General features: G+C 34.9%; 1 protein-coding gene across 39 annotated transcripts in view; it reads right to left on the reverse strand.

Annotated features, from left to right (window-relative positions):
- The window catches only part of MAP2 (microtubule associated protein 2), a 305,526-nt gene that overhangs the window by 150,387 nt on the left and 139,228 nt on the right, over positions 1–15,911 (reverse strand). For 35 of the 39 annotated variants that reach the window (XM_064373057.1, XM_064373055.1, XM_064373052.1 and 32 more), the window contains one exon: positions 940–1,004. The gene's annotated coding sequence lies outside the window, so the exon portion shown is untranslated. Of the gene's footprint in view, positions 1–939; positions 1,005–1,285; positions 1,581–1,605; positions 1,776–15,911 lie in introns of those variants that run through there. The other 4 variants (XM_064373048.1, XM_064373047.1, XM_064373050.1 and 1 more) reach the window with 4 other exon arrangements.

Raw genomic sequence — 15,911 nt, forward strand, 5'->3', positions numbered from 1 at the left:
ACTTATTATAGAAAATGCTTTGAACTGACAGTCTTGAGAGGAAGTATTATACATTGATCCCAAGGAAAGGCTTAAAAGATATTACTGATCTTCTTCTCAGTAAGGCAGAAAATGTCTTCCATTTTTTAAAGGCAAATTACAAATATAGGTTTTATTGACTTGAATAGGTGTTAACATCAAAGATGGTCTTAAGGAAAAGGTAATATTCATAATTGCCATCTCAAATCAATATATATCCTGATGCTGAATTTCAAAATTAATGTTTTTCATATAAGGCATGAGGCCCAGATCAAATGGATTCAAGTGCATTCATGGCAAGATGAAGGATTGCTTTCTTATGCTGTCAATTTCAAATAAAGCATATGTAAAATAAGTTATTTTAAAAACTAACAACCTCAGCTTTTAAATATATCCATTGTTAAAAACTAAAACATCAATAAAGAAGTTACAATATTTTATTCGTAAAGCCAACAATACTGAGTCATTCCTGGGCTTTCGTCTCTAGCACCCATTCTACCTGGGAAGGGCAAGGCATTTCATTTAACCATTTTAATAAATCACTCATCAGCAGGATTTGTTCAGATAAAATCATTACTTAGCATATTTCTCTTAAATTCAAATTAATGAATTTTCATTTAGATGGAGAATTTCGGACTTAAAAAAAACTGTTACAATGATAAAATCTCCAAATAAGCTAAACATGTTGATATTTGTTAATAACTTGCAACATAGGCAAAAGACACAATTCTTTAGTCATTGTCTAATCAAAACAACCTTAGATAATGGAAGTATCTGCATAGAAAATGGTATATGCAATAGACAATGATCAAGTTAAGCTTAAGGATAAAAGACCAATTGTAGATAAATTAATTTAAATAAAATATTCCAATTCTCCCCAGATTTTCCCTCATTAAAAGATCCAAACAAAACATGTGGTACCTTTTAATTTTCTGAATGAGTAGTTCCCAATCAATGCTTCCTCGGTTAGAGACAAGCTGAAGAATCTACCGAAACAAAACAAAAGAATATATATATATCTGTATGTATAAAGTTGTTAACTAAATATCAAAAATTATAACTCACCATTAAGCAAACGCATTTTTTATATTTAAATGATAAATCTATGCCTGGAGATCTGTAGTACAAAAAAAATGCAGTACTTGAATATTTAGGAAGCTCAATAATAAATTTTAAAACATTTTTACTCTGAGATTACATAAAGCACATCCTTTGAATAACGGATTAAAAATGAAACAAAATAAAATTAAAAGCCCCGAACCATTACCAGCGCGTATGCAGCAACACCATTCAAGTCTAGCCTTTGAGAACTGCTGCAGAATCCTTCTCCGGGAGCATTATCCCCACAGGCTGGCTCTCCGGCTCTCTAGCTCTAGACAGACGCAGTCTGCAAGCCACCAGCTCGTGTCTGTGTGTGCCGGGGAAAGGGAAGCTGCAAATTAGAAAAAGTCCCCGCAGTGGCGAACAGGAAAATAAGGCGAGTGGGAGAGAGGGAAAGAGCTCACTAGCCTCAGAATTTTCGAGAATGATGACAAGCCACTCAGCTCCGCCATCATTCACTGACAATAGGATGCAGCCCTCACTTACGTTTTAGCGGTTTGCCATAGGGGCTTCTGGTACCAAATGCCTGACAGGCATTTTAATTGCCTCCATCCAAGTGTGTCCCCAGGAGTCGAGTCTATCAGCCTATGAATGTCATCATCTGGTCTCCTTTGTGTTAATGCCAGACACACACACACACACACACACACACACACACACACACACACACACACACACAGAGCTTAAATAGAGAAACAGTTTTCAGCCATATAGGATTACAAACAAGTTAAGCTACACGAACTGGACATAACTAAATACTAGTTTATGGGAATTTTTATTATCTGCATTAAGGATATCAGAGATTTTTGGATGTTTTGCCATTGGCAGATAATTACAATATTTTTAAATTATCGTATATTGCTTATTTATATTCCAAAATAACTATGCTCATTAAAGAAATGCATATATTTATGTATATTTTCCTACAGAAAATTCAACACCCTTTTAACAGTTATAATTATGCCCTTGGCCATGTTTTCCTTACAAGAGAAAAAGGAAAAAAAAATAGCCACAAAGAGAATTAGAAAACCAGAGCCGATATGTGATTTCTAGGGGGCAATCTATTTCATTCTATTTACATAAAAAAGCAAAAGGAGGTGGCAACCAGCTTGGTCCTGGGACTTTTCAGTCCCTAAGGGCCCAGGCAGAGAATTCAATCTTTGGCATAATCTGTATACCCTCCATGTTAGCAACTGAAATTAGCAGTTGAACATCCCTGTTTTACAGTGCCCCTTGTGTAGGGAGGTTAAGTGTGGAATAATTCCCTGCATTTATTTCCTGGAGAAAAGGGAAGGAGAAGAATGTCAATAAATAAATTAATTTTTACCCAGCATTGTTAGTAACCTGAACTAGTGAATGGAGCAGAATTCGATGAGAACCAAAAAGGCCAGCTGTGAAGAAGGTTGCTGGGAAGAAGCATCACCATGGTTACCGGAAACAGAAAGTCAAGAGAAAAAAAAAATGATGGCAGAGAGAAGAGAATGAGACTACAGGGAAGGAAATTGAGAGAAAGATGATATGTTTCTTTTATTTTCCTTCTTGAAAGGATCACCTCCATCAGTTTTATACTGTATTTTGAATTCATTAAGATAAATTTGCATTCTTCTTGAGCCACCTTTCTGCCAGTTTTTTAATCACTAGCTAATTTTGCTTTCACAAATATTTAAATTACGGTTCTTTTGTATGAGATCAATTCTGCTACCCCTTGCCTCTGTCCAAACACTGGCTTCATGGAAACCACTTAGCCTAGTCCACATCCTTTGTTTCATAGGTGAGAAAGCTGAGGCCCAAAGAATATGACCAAGCTCACAAAACAGGCACCCATAGCATTTCCTGACTCAGTCCTCTGCTTTTCTTCTTTCACCAAGTGACTTTCTTTCCCTGCTCTCTTTTGTTCCATTTGCAAGCAACATAGATTCCAGAAACATCCTTTGTCTTTGATTTTGTAAACCTTTTATTTGCTAAATCAGTGATATCCTTCTTTAAAATGCATTGCAATCATTCTGAAGACTTTTGCAAATATCTGTGCTGGATTTTATTTGAGATCTGAGGAATATGGGGTAATTATGTCACTGCTTTTCCTTCATTTCCAGTCTAGCAATCAGATAAATCAAGCATGATTGCCCTTTGTGAACCTATCTTGTTGAGCCTAAACTTCATCATCATATACTAGGCACTCTTATCATTACTGGCCTCATTCTTTCTGCAAGCATAAAACTGAGTAATCAAATTGAGTTGGTCTCCCAAGGCTCCTCCTAGGTATAGACAAGGTAAACTTCCCTGGGTTACCAAAAACAATAAAGCTGGAAAATGAAGATCCCAGGTAAAATTAAAAATTACAAAATAATGATAATAATTCATTCCAAAACAACCACTGGAGGGCGCAAATTTCTTAAAATCTTTCTCAACCACTCAGTAAATACTGTGGTTAGAATTTTGACCTTGATGTTTTACTGTTTTATTTTCTTTCCAAATTGTTCTTTCAATTCAGTTCATATGATTCAATGCTTTTGGATTAACTCATCTATAGATAGGGTCATATTGCTTTTTTTGATGTCTAAAACACAGTTGCTCCCACCATTACCATCCTCTTTCCCCAGTATGTAGCTATAAAAGGAATAAATCACATTTTTAAAAATATGACTACCATAGGTAATAATCACAAGAGATTCAGGTTTTAGTGAATCCTACGTACTGATTAGAATTCTTTCCCCCTTGCAAAAAAAAAAAAAAAAAAAAAATGCCCCTTTAAATATAATCTCTCTGTTAAATGTCTATTTGACTCCAATGATTTTGGACAATAAGGTGATTTTTCAAAGTGAATGTTTTATTTTAACGTATTGTCTTCTGTTCACTTCCGAACATAAAAAAATGATGCCTAAGACTTACATCTTGAAATATGAATCATATTCTATCATGAAAGCATATATAATGGTCCTGGTCAGTCTAAAAATATAGCACAGCTTTCAAAAACATTTAATAGTTTCTAGGGGTCATTTAATATTTAGGAATACCTAGTTCAGTACATGAGAATTAGTTGGTATACTCTTTTTCTCTTCTTTTTTTCCCATTTGTTTCCAACGTGGAGTAAGTACTATCTGTGAAATATAATTACTGCCCTTAGATATGTCATTTTCTAAGAATACAAGACAACGGATAATTGAGATACTTTTGTGAATTCTTAGAGTTTGGCTGTCTTTTGTTTTTCATAGAAAACTATAAAAATTATTAACCATACACCATCAATGAAGCTGAGTTACTAGTTATAAAAACATCCACATGTTGAGAAACTCATGAAAATAATGCTGACAGCAAACAATGGACAAATTTATTACTGAGGGACAAAATTTCCCCTGAAACAGTAGAATCCTTGAATCACTTGACTCCTGCCACAAGTTTTGTTATGATTTAAAAATGAACTACATTTGTTAGCTTATTGTCTGTTTGATATTTTACTTAATTTTACTAGGTACTCTATGCCACTGAGTTCTGGACTATTAATTTACTTAAAATTTGAAAATAATATTGATATTATCCAAGCCCGAAGTCCTATAACTATCTGCCTTACTTTATATATATTTTAACTATGTCTTATACATAAGACCCAGTAGGAAATATTTAAACTAAAATATTCAGTATCTTCACTGAACTTAGATAAAAAACAAATTACAAAATAAAGTATATTTATAAAAAGCAAAGAGCATATTGACATATGGGTTGCATGTGGTCATCTTTGACATCTTCACTGTGATTTTGATTAGAGTTGGACTGCAATGAGAAGGGTGAATTTATTCCAAACAAGTAGGGCGAAGAGTAAGACAAGATAACTGGAAATCACTTTCCAATTGCTCTTGAATCAGGCTTTAATACTTCTGAGTCACAATCATCAGAGTTTGGCTTGACTATTTCATTTAGAATCTTAGTGCGGTGATTTTTTTTTTTTAAATCACTTATATTCTTATCCAAATGTATGTACATAATACATTTCAAATTATTTTTGGATTATGCACCATTTTGAACCTCAGAGATATCCATATTTCAGTGACAAATTTTGCACAATTCTAAAAGTAATAAATTATCATTTTTCTTTATTCCATCAATGCTTTTGTTTCACTTATCAAGAAAGTCAATGGGATGGTATAAATGGGGAGAGAGAAAGAAAGAGAGGTTATTCTTATTGTCAGCTCTCAAAGTCTGACTGCAATTTAGTAAAATACCTAGCTTAAAAGCCATATTTAGCTTTCATATGACATTACCACCTAAGCTTATGAAATGACTATACCCAAAGTTCTATTCTTCTCACATACTTTAACCAAAGTAAAGTGAACCAAACTTCTTTTTTAAAACATTGTCACATGAACTACAATTATGAAAAATAATTGCTACTTCAATTCATAAAGTCATAATCTCATTATACTTTAAGAACTATGTTGAGAATTAAAAGCTCTCAAAAGGTCGAAAAGAAAACTATAATAGTTGAACAACTAGACTCTCATACATTGCTGGTAAGAGCTTAAATTAATACAACCACTTTGGAAAACTGTCTGGCAATATCTAGTGAAACTAAATACCAAACTAAATATATGGAATAACATATGAGGTTCCAGAGCAGATAAAACTAATATGCAGAGACAGAAATCAGAATAGTGTTTACCTCTATAGAAAATAGTATGAGAGATTGTATTGACTAGGAAGATGTACAATGTCTTCTTAGCCTGAGTGGCAGTGACAAGGGGTAGACAGTACTCTATTAATGTAATGTACCTTCATAATAATAACTGCAATAAATATTATGGTGCCATTGTTTTAGAAGCTCTTTATTCATAAGTTTTAGGATCTATAGTGAACATTATGCAAAAGCGTTCTTGTATAAGCATATGTTTTGCAAACATACTGTGTAGCCATGGCTGCATAAATAAAGGCTATATGATTACATATATACTAAATAAACAAATTGTAAGAGCACATTTTCCTTAGTAGAGAGAGGACGTTTTACACATTGGCTTTTAGTAAATAAATGGCAACTGTAAAGTAAAAACACATGAAATGAAAAACAGAAGTAAAATGTGTATTTTAGGAACATAGCAACAAGTGAAATTATTTGTGCATAGCAACCCTTACAGAACTACGCTATTATGACAAAAGAATGAACAGCTAAGATGCTTCCCATATCGTTCTGTTCACAAAAATTTCTCACCCATTAAGGCCTACCATAATCGTTAGTTTATTTCAGGAATCATTGATTTCTTCTCTTCCAACCCAAATCTTACACTTCCTTTTTGGTTCATTTAAAGTTCTGTCTCTTTCATAATGGCTTCCAAAATTCCCACAAGCACATAATGTCGTAAGGCTCCTTCCTTTCTCCGAATCACCAACATACAAAACAAAAACAAAACCACCATGATACTATAATGCCTATTATTATATATGGGCTTGGTATATTTTTCAGGAACTTACGTTCAGTTATTTATTCTAATACTTGCCAACTTGAAAAGCATATGACATGATTCTGATAAAATGATTAAGACCTATAAAGTGCCAATCTTTCTGAGTACATTATTTTATTCAACAATTCTGAGAGTCATGTGCCTCTATTTTACAGCTGAGGAAATAGGCCTAATTAGGTTTAGTAAAGTGCCCAGGGGAACACAGCTGGTAAGTGATGGAGCAGAAATTCAATCCCTGGACTTCTCAGCTAATTAGTTTGTAATTCATCCTAACACTTAGAAGGTATCAGAAGAGGAAGAGATAAACATAGAACTAAGAATTTTCCATTTACACTTACAAGATAGAAGAAAAGGAAGAGATAAATTAAACACAGAATTAAGAATTTTCTATTTTTCTAGGATCGGGAGTTTAGACAGACTACTTGTTATGTAAGTAGGCTGTGCATAAAAGAGAGAAGATAAAAACATAGATTTTTACTTTCAGAATTATTTCAGATTCCAGCAATTCATATTTAAATAATGTATTGTGTAAACACAAGCATTCCTGGAGGTGAGGAAAACATCATAATTTTAATTACTATCTATCTGGTCTAATCTTAGCAGAGGATATAGGGTCATATGAGTGCAATATATGTTCAGGTGTTTTTAAAGAACTTTGCTGTTTGACAATTTGGGCTTATGTTTGCTTTGAAACACCTTGTTGAAATTACCTCCTATCCTAGAAGTACAGATAATAGTAAAGTACTTGCCTTTACACAATCACTATCCTTATTTTATTCTATCAAGTCAGAAATCATCAAACATCATGGTAAATCTTAAGTGTTACATGAGAAAACATCACATCATATTATGTAATCCATGTCTTATATAAGTTAACACATTTTTAATAGTTAAATTTTGGTGTGTGGACACTTTTTTCGAGACAATTCTATTCTTTCTATGAAGTCTTCCCTCAGTTGTTGCCTTCTCAAGGAGGCTTCACCTGACCATCCAATTCAATATTGCAATCTGTAATTCCTACTCCCAATCCCCCTTACTCCATTTTGTATAATATCTATCGTCTTCTAATGTGCTATACAATTTATTTATTTGTTATGTTTACCCTTTACTGTCTTTCCTCATTTATTTCTAAGCTTCATGAAGGCAAGACTCTGCCTGTTTGTTCATGAATATATCCCAAGTACCTAGACCTAGGTCTGATATATAACTGGTGCACAATAAATGTTCAGTAAATATTCATTCATGCATGCATGAATGACTGAAATTAAAAAATTAAAGCTCATATAAAAAAGCATAAATTACCTTCCCAAAAGTTTTAGAGCTCAAAGTTTCAGAAATCATGAGACAAAATATGTAGTCTAAGTATTTCATTTATTTTAGGTCTTGGTTAACTATTTAAAAATACAAATTCTAGACTTTTCATCTCTGGCGCATTTATAGCAAGTTTGAGTAACCTCTCTCCCTTTACTTCAAGTTTTAAAAAGTATTTACTTATTTTTTTTTATTTCTACAAAAATTCTTTTAGCAGTTTTTCTTATCTACTTCTGAATCCTTAGTTATAACTCGTAACTTTTTATCTTTCTCATAACCCAAATGTTAATATAAACTGTATTCACTGGAGATACAACCAGCCTATAGGCAAACAATATTTGCAAGAGAAATGGGCAAATCATGAAGGAAAATTAAGAGAATTTTCCTTAAATTTTAAATGAATAAAATTTTCATTTAGCAGCCAACAAGTCAAGCAGAACCATCTTATGGAGTCATAAATTTTTTGGCTGATCTTCCTGAAAGCAGGAAATGAACCTTCATTTAATCAAATTCTCCACAAGTGGAGCCATTACAATTTCATGAAAGATTGGAATCAAATCAAATGCTACATTTCATGACAGCAGGTCTAAATTCCTGATTTGTTTTTGAAAACTACTAAAAAAATTTATTTTGTTTACTAATTTCTAAGCATTGAAGATAAATATATCTCAATATTTTAAACCTCTGTTGCTGCTTTAGTCTTCAGCAACTTTACTGAATTGGAGAGCCAGCAGTACTTAAGAGGTCAGCTAGTTCCAGTCCATTTAAATTTGGTAATCGTTAACATTAACATTACCAGATTATTCTGAAAAAGCTTCAATTCTGCAAGATCCTACAGCATTTATTTTCATTGTCTAATATTTCCAATTCAAATAATAAAATATCTACTGTGATGGTTTAATAAATGGAATATTATAAGTGGAATGGTTTCTGAAAATGCATATATTTATTTTGTGAATAACTGAAATTCACATTTCAAAAATGTATAAAATCCAGACTTATTCTCTTGGCCATTTAGGGGACAGTGTGCCCTAGGGTGATGGCCACCAGGAATTACATACATAATTGCTTAGTCTCTCCTCTGCCTCTAGTCCTCTGTACCAAGGTTACAATAGAGATGAGAAGAAATAACTAATTATCTATGTGGGTATTTATTTATAGATACTTTAATAAAACAGAACTACAATACACTTTGAATATTTAAAATGTATTCAATAATACATCTACATGTGCATGAAAGTTCCAAATTCTCCTGTTGATTGGAGCTAAAGAATAAAGATGATGAATATCAAATCCCTAGTGTGAAAAGAAACAGGAACTTAGACGAAGAGTGGGCGTACTGTTTCTATTTCTACTAAAACTTCATGGCTCATTCTATCATCAGATTTCTTAGCTGCAAAGGATTTTAGGTAAAAGATATACTGGCTTTCAAATCAAAGGAAATATTATACATAAGCAATGCCTATATATGTATATTCCTTCTCAACAGTATCATTCAGTTGGCGAGAAAGAGGTCATGTTATGCTATATTTTTACTAGTATTATTTTCCATAGTTTTGTGGCTTTTTTCCCTTTTGCTACTAATAGTGAACATGTAATTGAAGAAGTTAGTGTTTAATATCTGTAAAATGGAACTCAGTTTTTTTTTCTAGGCATGGTCTATCTACTTTTTTATTTCAAATGGAATGCAAAAATAGCTATTGTAAGAATCTGGGCCAGTGGATCTGTCTGGGAGAGAAATTTCCACACCCCCAGGACCACTAACTTTTTTCTTCAACTACCACACTCCTCCTGTGTTTTGCTTTTTTTTCACTTTCCCATTATCTTTGTTTTGCCTTCCCCTTTTCAACTCTTTCTCCTCCATTTTACACCAAAGTAATGGGGAACATAGTCAAGGAAAATAGTTAAGGAATCATTTAAATAAACATTCATCTATATATGTCCTTGGTTTTATGTTAGTTAGGGCCAAACTCTATGTGTTTTGCACATCTTTCTCTAATATCTGGTAGGCTCCTTTTACATTGGTGTACAATAAATAACATTAATTTGTGTTGTGGACATTGACCTAAAAAATGGAAGAAGTAGTTGCTGGTGAGGAGGAAAATATGTTGTCACTAAGATCATTGTACGTAGTGCTTCAGCATGGATTTTATTTATTTTTAATACAGTGAAGCTAAAAAAAAAAAAGGGATTCAAATGTCCAGGTTATATATACTTTCTACTGTAATGCTTATAAGCATATAGATGACATATTAGAAAAAAGCAGGCTATGCCTCAAAAACAGATTTTTCTCGTGGCAAGGGGATGCTTCTAATTTGCTTATGATTTCTTATTTTAATTTGGAGCCATTTAACAAAATGTATGATTGATTGATTGACTGACTGATGAGAAAAGGGGATGTGAGGTCTGTGTTAAGAAATGCACAAAAGGAAGCCTTGAGAAACTGACACTCATGAGTTAAAAGCCAAATAGAGATGAAAAAGAAACTTATTTTGCAACAGAAAAAAAGCTGAAGAAGAACACAAAAAACGAAAAAACAAACGGGGGTTGTGAAGATGATAAAACAGCACAGAAACGCCAAGACTGATTTCAGTACTCTTTGTACATCACTTAAAAAAAGAATTAAATGAAAACTGATGATATGCGTTAGGAGAGTTAAGACACTCAAATAAGGAAAAGCAAGAATATGCGACATGGATAGAGAAGAGCTGGAGGATCAAGAGCGTTGGAAACAAATAGAGTTTCATTTATAAACCACCGAGCCAGTTTGACAGGTGAAGCAGGCTGAGGCACTTGAAAGATCTTATTCAATGGCTGGCATTGCTGAATGCCCAGCTGGGTCTCAATGAGAGTAGTTTTAAACAGGGACATTGTTCCAAAGAAGATTTTATTTTCACGTGCCTTCCAATACAGCCTTATAAATCTGGAATAGTGTCAATATTCACCAACCACCTGCAATCAGCATTATTCCAGAATTTGCTAGATACAGCAAGTCCGTGACACGGGATATAATAATTTATGGCTGGACCTCTACTCAGAACTTACGTGTATTGACGATATGCAAATCAGTTCAGTTCAGTTTCATCAACAGCATAAATTAAGTGCATCCTATCATGAGGATTACCTTGGAAGGAGTGAATGTCACTCCCAATAGGCCTATGGCCCAGAGATGCATAGTCAGCAGTTGCTGAGTGAGGGAGAATGAAAAATAGACAACAAAGTATTTCATCATTATTGATAAGCTGGCTGCATTCTTCCCTAGATAGAATGCTTGGCTACTTTTATTAAAAAATCTTTGCTTAGAAAAATGTTCTTAAACATCTGTGCACTCAGACAAGAGATTCAAAGGTAGCATTTTTGATTAAGAGACATTTTCTGGCAGGGCATGGTGGCTAAGGCCTATTGTCCTAGCACTTTGGAAGGCTGAAGTGGGAGGATTGCTTGAGTCCAGGAGTTCAAGACCAGCCTGAACAACACAGAGAGATCCTGTTTTTCTACAAATATTTTAAAAAATAAATTAGCTGGGCATGGTAGTGTGTGCCTGTAGTCCCAGCTACTAGGGAGTCTAAGGTGAAAGGATTGCTTGAACCCAAAAGGCTGAGGCTACAGTAAGCCATAATCATGCCACTGCACTCCAGCCTGGGAGACGGAACAAGTTCCTATCTATCTCAAAAAAATAAAAACAAAAATGTATTTTCCATGAGTTTGCAATTCCTCCTAATACATGTTATTCGGGCAGCTTAAAACACAATCAATGAAAAAGAGTTTTTAAACTCTACATTTAATAACAAATTAAATGGTAAAAGTAATCATGAAGCCTAATCAAAGTGAAGCAGTCAAGTGGTGAATCTGAGTGACGTGCTTGAGCTCAGTGTTTATGATGGTGGGACTCAGGACAACTCAGGTGTTCACAGCAAGGGGCGGAGACACATCACAGGTGGCAGAAGTCTTGCCGTCCTGTGCAGTTGTTAGAAACCCTAAACAGCGTTGAGTGAAAAAAGGCAGAAATAGAACAGCATGGGCATCTCTGCAACATATTGCAATGAGGGCATGTGGAGGCAGGAGAATGGAAGTGGAGCTCAGAAATAAATGGAAAAAAAAGTTAAAATAACATAAAGCATGAAGAAAGACTGGAATGATTTGATGATTATGAACCAAAGAGGTGAGGATTATGAGAAGGTCAATTCTTTGCTTCCGTGCTTCTAAACAACAACCACCATAACAGGTTATGAAGTAAGACCCTGCACTGCCCTCCAGCACCATCTATGGGGAAGGAGCTGTGAAAGCAGACATGAAGACTGTGACTCCCCTTGTTTCTGTTTAGTTTGTTGTTTTTTATTGTTTGTTTTTCTTTTTGTTTGCTCCACAGAGTTGTGCTAAAGCACAGATTCTGGGCCTTGCCTTTGTGCAATTCTACTGAGAAGTCTAGAGGTGAGCATCTCTGTCCTCTAGCTGAAAATTTCAGTCCACTATGTATTCATTAGCACCCCAGGTGTTGCTGGTGCCACTGGTTCATCAAATCCAGTTTAAAAATACTGAGTATATATCCAAAGGATTATAAATCGTTCTACTATAAGGACACATGCACACGAATGTTCACTGCAGCACAGTTTACAATAGCAAAGACCTGGAACCAACCCATATGCCCATGATGATAGACTGGACAGGGAAAATGTGGCACATATACATCATGGAATATTACGCAGCCATCAAAAACGATGAGTTCGCGTCCTTTGTAGGGACATGGATAAACCTGGAAACCATCATTCTCAGCAAACTGACGCAAGAACACAAAATCAAACACCACATGTTCTCACTCATAGGCGGGTGTTGAACAATGAGAACACATGGACACAGAGAGGGGAGCAATACACACTGGGGTCTGTTGGGGGGAAATGGGGAGGGACAGCGGGGGGTGGGGAGTTGGGGAGAGATAGCATGGGGAGAAATGCCACATATAGGTGAAGGGGAGAAAGGCAGCAAATCACACTGCCACGTATGCACCTATGCAACAATCTTGCATGTTCTTCACATGTACCCCAAAACCTAAAAAGCAATAATAAAAAAAACACTAGCATAAAAGATTCAAAATAACTCGAGATAAATTATTTCCTCACCAGATGTAAAAGTATTTGCCTCTTGTGCACATGAAACCAACAGGGGGTCCCAAAAATGAGGAACAGGGTGTCTAACTATGTGTGAATATGAATTTGCACTGAGTAACAACGCATACTGAATTATATCAATGTCTTCTACACTTAGAGATATTACAAATTAAGATGTATTTGTAAAGCACTTGAATTTCCCTTCATTTTTCTATTCATTTTCCCTTTCCTATTATCCCTTTTTTATTAGCTGCAATCAGTAATAACAGGTAAAAATCCAGAAAAAAATGCTCTAATCAAGGATATTTTAAGATTAACTGACCTTCATTTCACATTGACTGTTAGGAGACAAATGAAAACACAAAGAGGATTCCAAGATTTTATTTATAACATATGTTTTAAATAAAATCTACAAAATTGCTCATAAAGTTAGAAAGTTGCCTTCAGCATTCTTGCCATATTTTTATCACTTAGTGCATGCAAGTTTTGCACTTGGATTGTGAACTGGTAAGCATAGAAAAAATACCTTATTTTTTAAACTGCAAAGTAAACTATAAAGTGAATAAGACACCTGCCTGTTTCAGATGAAAGCACATTACTTCAGCTTCCACAGTGTTTAATCTTGGTTGAGACCAAAACTTCCATAAGGACTTTAGGGACAGCACAGCCAGTGCCCACAAGGGGATATGTTAATATCAGCTTGGTCTTCAGAACTTGGGACTGGATTCCAGAGCTTGGGAATTCCAGGCACATTGTTGTTTTAGTTTGAGAGAAGCCAAGGGATTTCACTATGAGCTAGAGAAAGGGGTAGGGGAGCTGGTAGCAATGCAGGTGTCCTTAATCTTGAACTAGATTCAGATGACCTCTGAAGGAGCGTTGTTCCCAGGGATCTCTATAGATAACAATGAAAATCTTTTATAAGGTGCTTACTAAGGACAGGGCATGTTTTGAGCATGTATACAACCTATACGATTTGTATAGGTTGGTGCAAAAGTAACTGCGGCTTTTGCCATTAAAAGTAATGGCAAAACTTTTAATGGCAAAAACCGCAATTACTTTTGCACCAACCATTAACTTGTTTAGTCCTCATAGCAATTCTGTGAGGTGATTACTTTTATTATCCCCATGTTATAAATGAGCAAACCAGAACACAGGAAGACTGAACAACTAGATATGAATTCAGGTCATATGCTTTTATACTACAGGTATGCTTTTAAAACTCCGTTCTACTACTCTGTACTCTCCTATATTCTGTATGTAATCTAAACTGATTTTATAGCAGAGAGGAAGCTAATGATCTGGCGGAGTTAAGGTCTGGCACCTCAGTCCTCTAGCTGAAAATTTCAACAGCAGATTCACATAAGTAAAATGCATAATGTGAATAATCAGGTACCCAGGGAGCAATGGAACATCCAAAAACAGTTTTGGTAATGTATTTCTTAGTCTTTCAATTTCCTGAGATGTGTGGATAACTAACATTAATGATTCAATTAAAAAAAAATAAAATATGACCCCCAATTTTTAAAAACTTCCTTATATTTTAAGGCTAGTTGAAGAGTCAAAAAAGAGAAAACTTTATGTTTTGGTATTTGAGCTGGTGTGCAATCACCATTGGGCTTTTGGGGCATTAGTTTCACTTTTCCTGGTGCTTCACTGGGATGCTGTTTGCATATGCTCCTTTTTTTTTTTTAATTTGAGACAGAGTCTCACTCTGTCACCCAGGCTGGAGTGTGGTGGTGCGATCTTGGCTCACTGCAAGCTCCACCTCCTGTGTTCAAGTGACTCTCCTGCCTCAGCCTCCCAAGTCACTGGGACTACTGGTGTGCACACTACACCTGCCTAATTTTTGTATTTTTAATAGAGAAGGACTTTCACCATGTTGGACAGGCTGGTCTCGAACTCCTGACCTCAAGTGATCCATCCTTCTCAGCCTCCCCAAGTGATGGTATTATAGGCTTGAGCCACTGTGCCTGGCCTGCATTAGCTCTTTTTCAAACTGGAGACACCCTCAGTGTGTAGCTACCTTTGTGACTCATATGCTCCAATGAAAGGGGAAAATTATATCTTACTCTCTTAAATTACAAGATGCCTAGAGGAAATAAATAAATTAGTAATATTGTAGTGCCTTGGGCATTATGATAAATCCCAAAATATAATATCCAGAATCACATATGTGTTCACGTTGGCTTTAGAGTCAGAGCACACTTTCTTAAAAATATTCTAGTCATTGAGCAAAATTATTTTATATTTATTTTCATTTTGAAGAATGAGTTTCAGCATTGCTAGTTTGGGGAATATGTACACATCTTCCATGACCTTGTATAAGGAATTCCTTAATTCTCCCAAGTTTATACCTTCACTATATCTTATAATAGTAATTAACAAACAAAATTACATTTATTTGTTTATATAAAGATCTGTACCACCAGAGTTAGCTATTTGCGGACAACTATTGAATTATATTTTGGATCCTTTGCACCTACAAGAGTCCCTGGCCACACTGAGTGCTTCATCAATGTGCCTTACCTTGGGTTGGTCAACCTGGGTAATACAGAGAGCCATAAAAGCTTTAAAAATATTGCACCTCAAAGGAAGAAAGTTAAAGAAACCAATAACAAAATAAAGTTAGATAATATAGTTTGAAAACTGAGTAATTCATTTGCTGATTGGACTATTTCAAAATTTTTAAACATTAACAAGAAGTAATCATATTTTCTTAACATGTTCATTTAGGTGTCTGTTAAGTAATAAAAATAAGAGCTAATATTTGCTGTGTGCTTATAATCTGCCTACACCATATTAAGCACTTTACACATATTAATCAGACCTTACGAGGAAAGTCCTCTTATTATCTCCATTTTATAGGTGAGCAGGTTGAGACCCAGAGAGGTTAAATAACTTCTTCAAGGACAAACTGCTAGTAAACTGA

Source organism: Aotus nancymaae, unplaced genomic scaffold (genome assembly GCF_030222135.1).
Source record: "Aotus nancymaae isolate 86718 unplaced genomic scaffold, 86718_ANA_hifiasm-v0.15.2.pri h1tg000008l, whole genome shotgun sequence".
Taxonomy (NCBI): Eukaryota; Metazoa; Chordata; class Mammalia; order Primates; family Aotidae; genus Aotus; species Aotus nancymaae.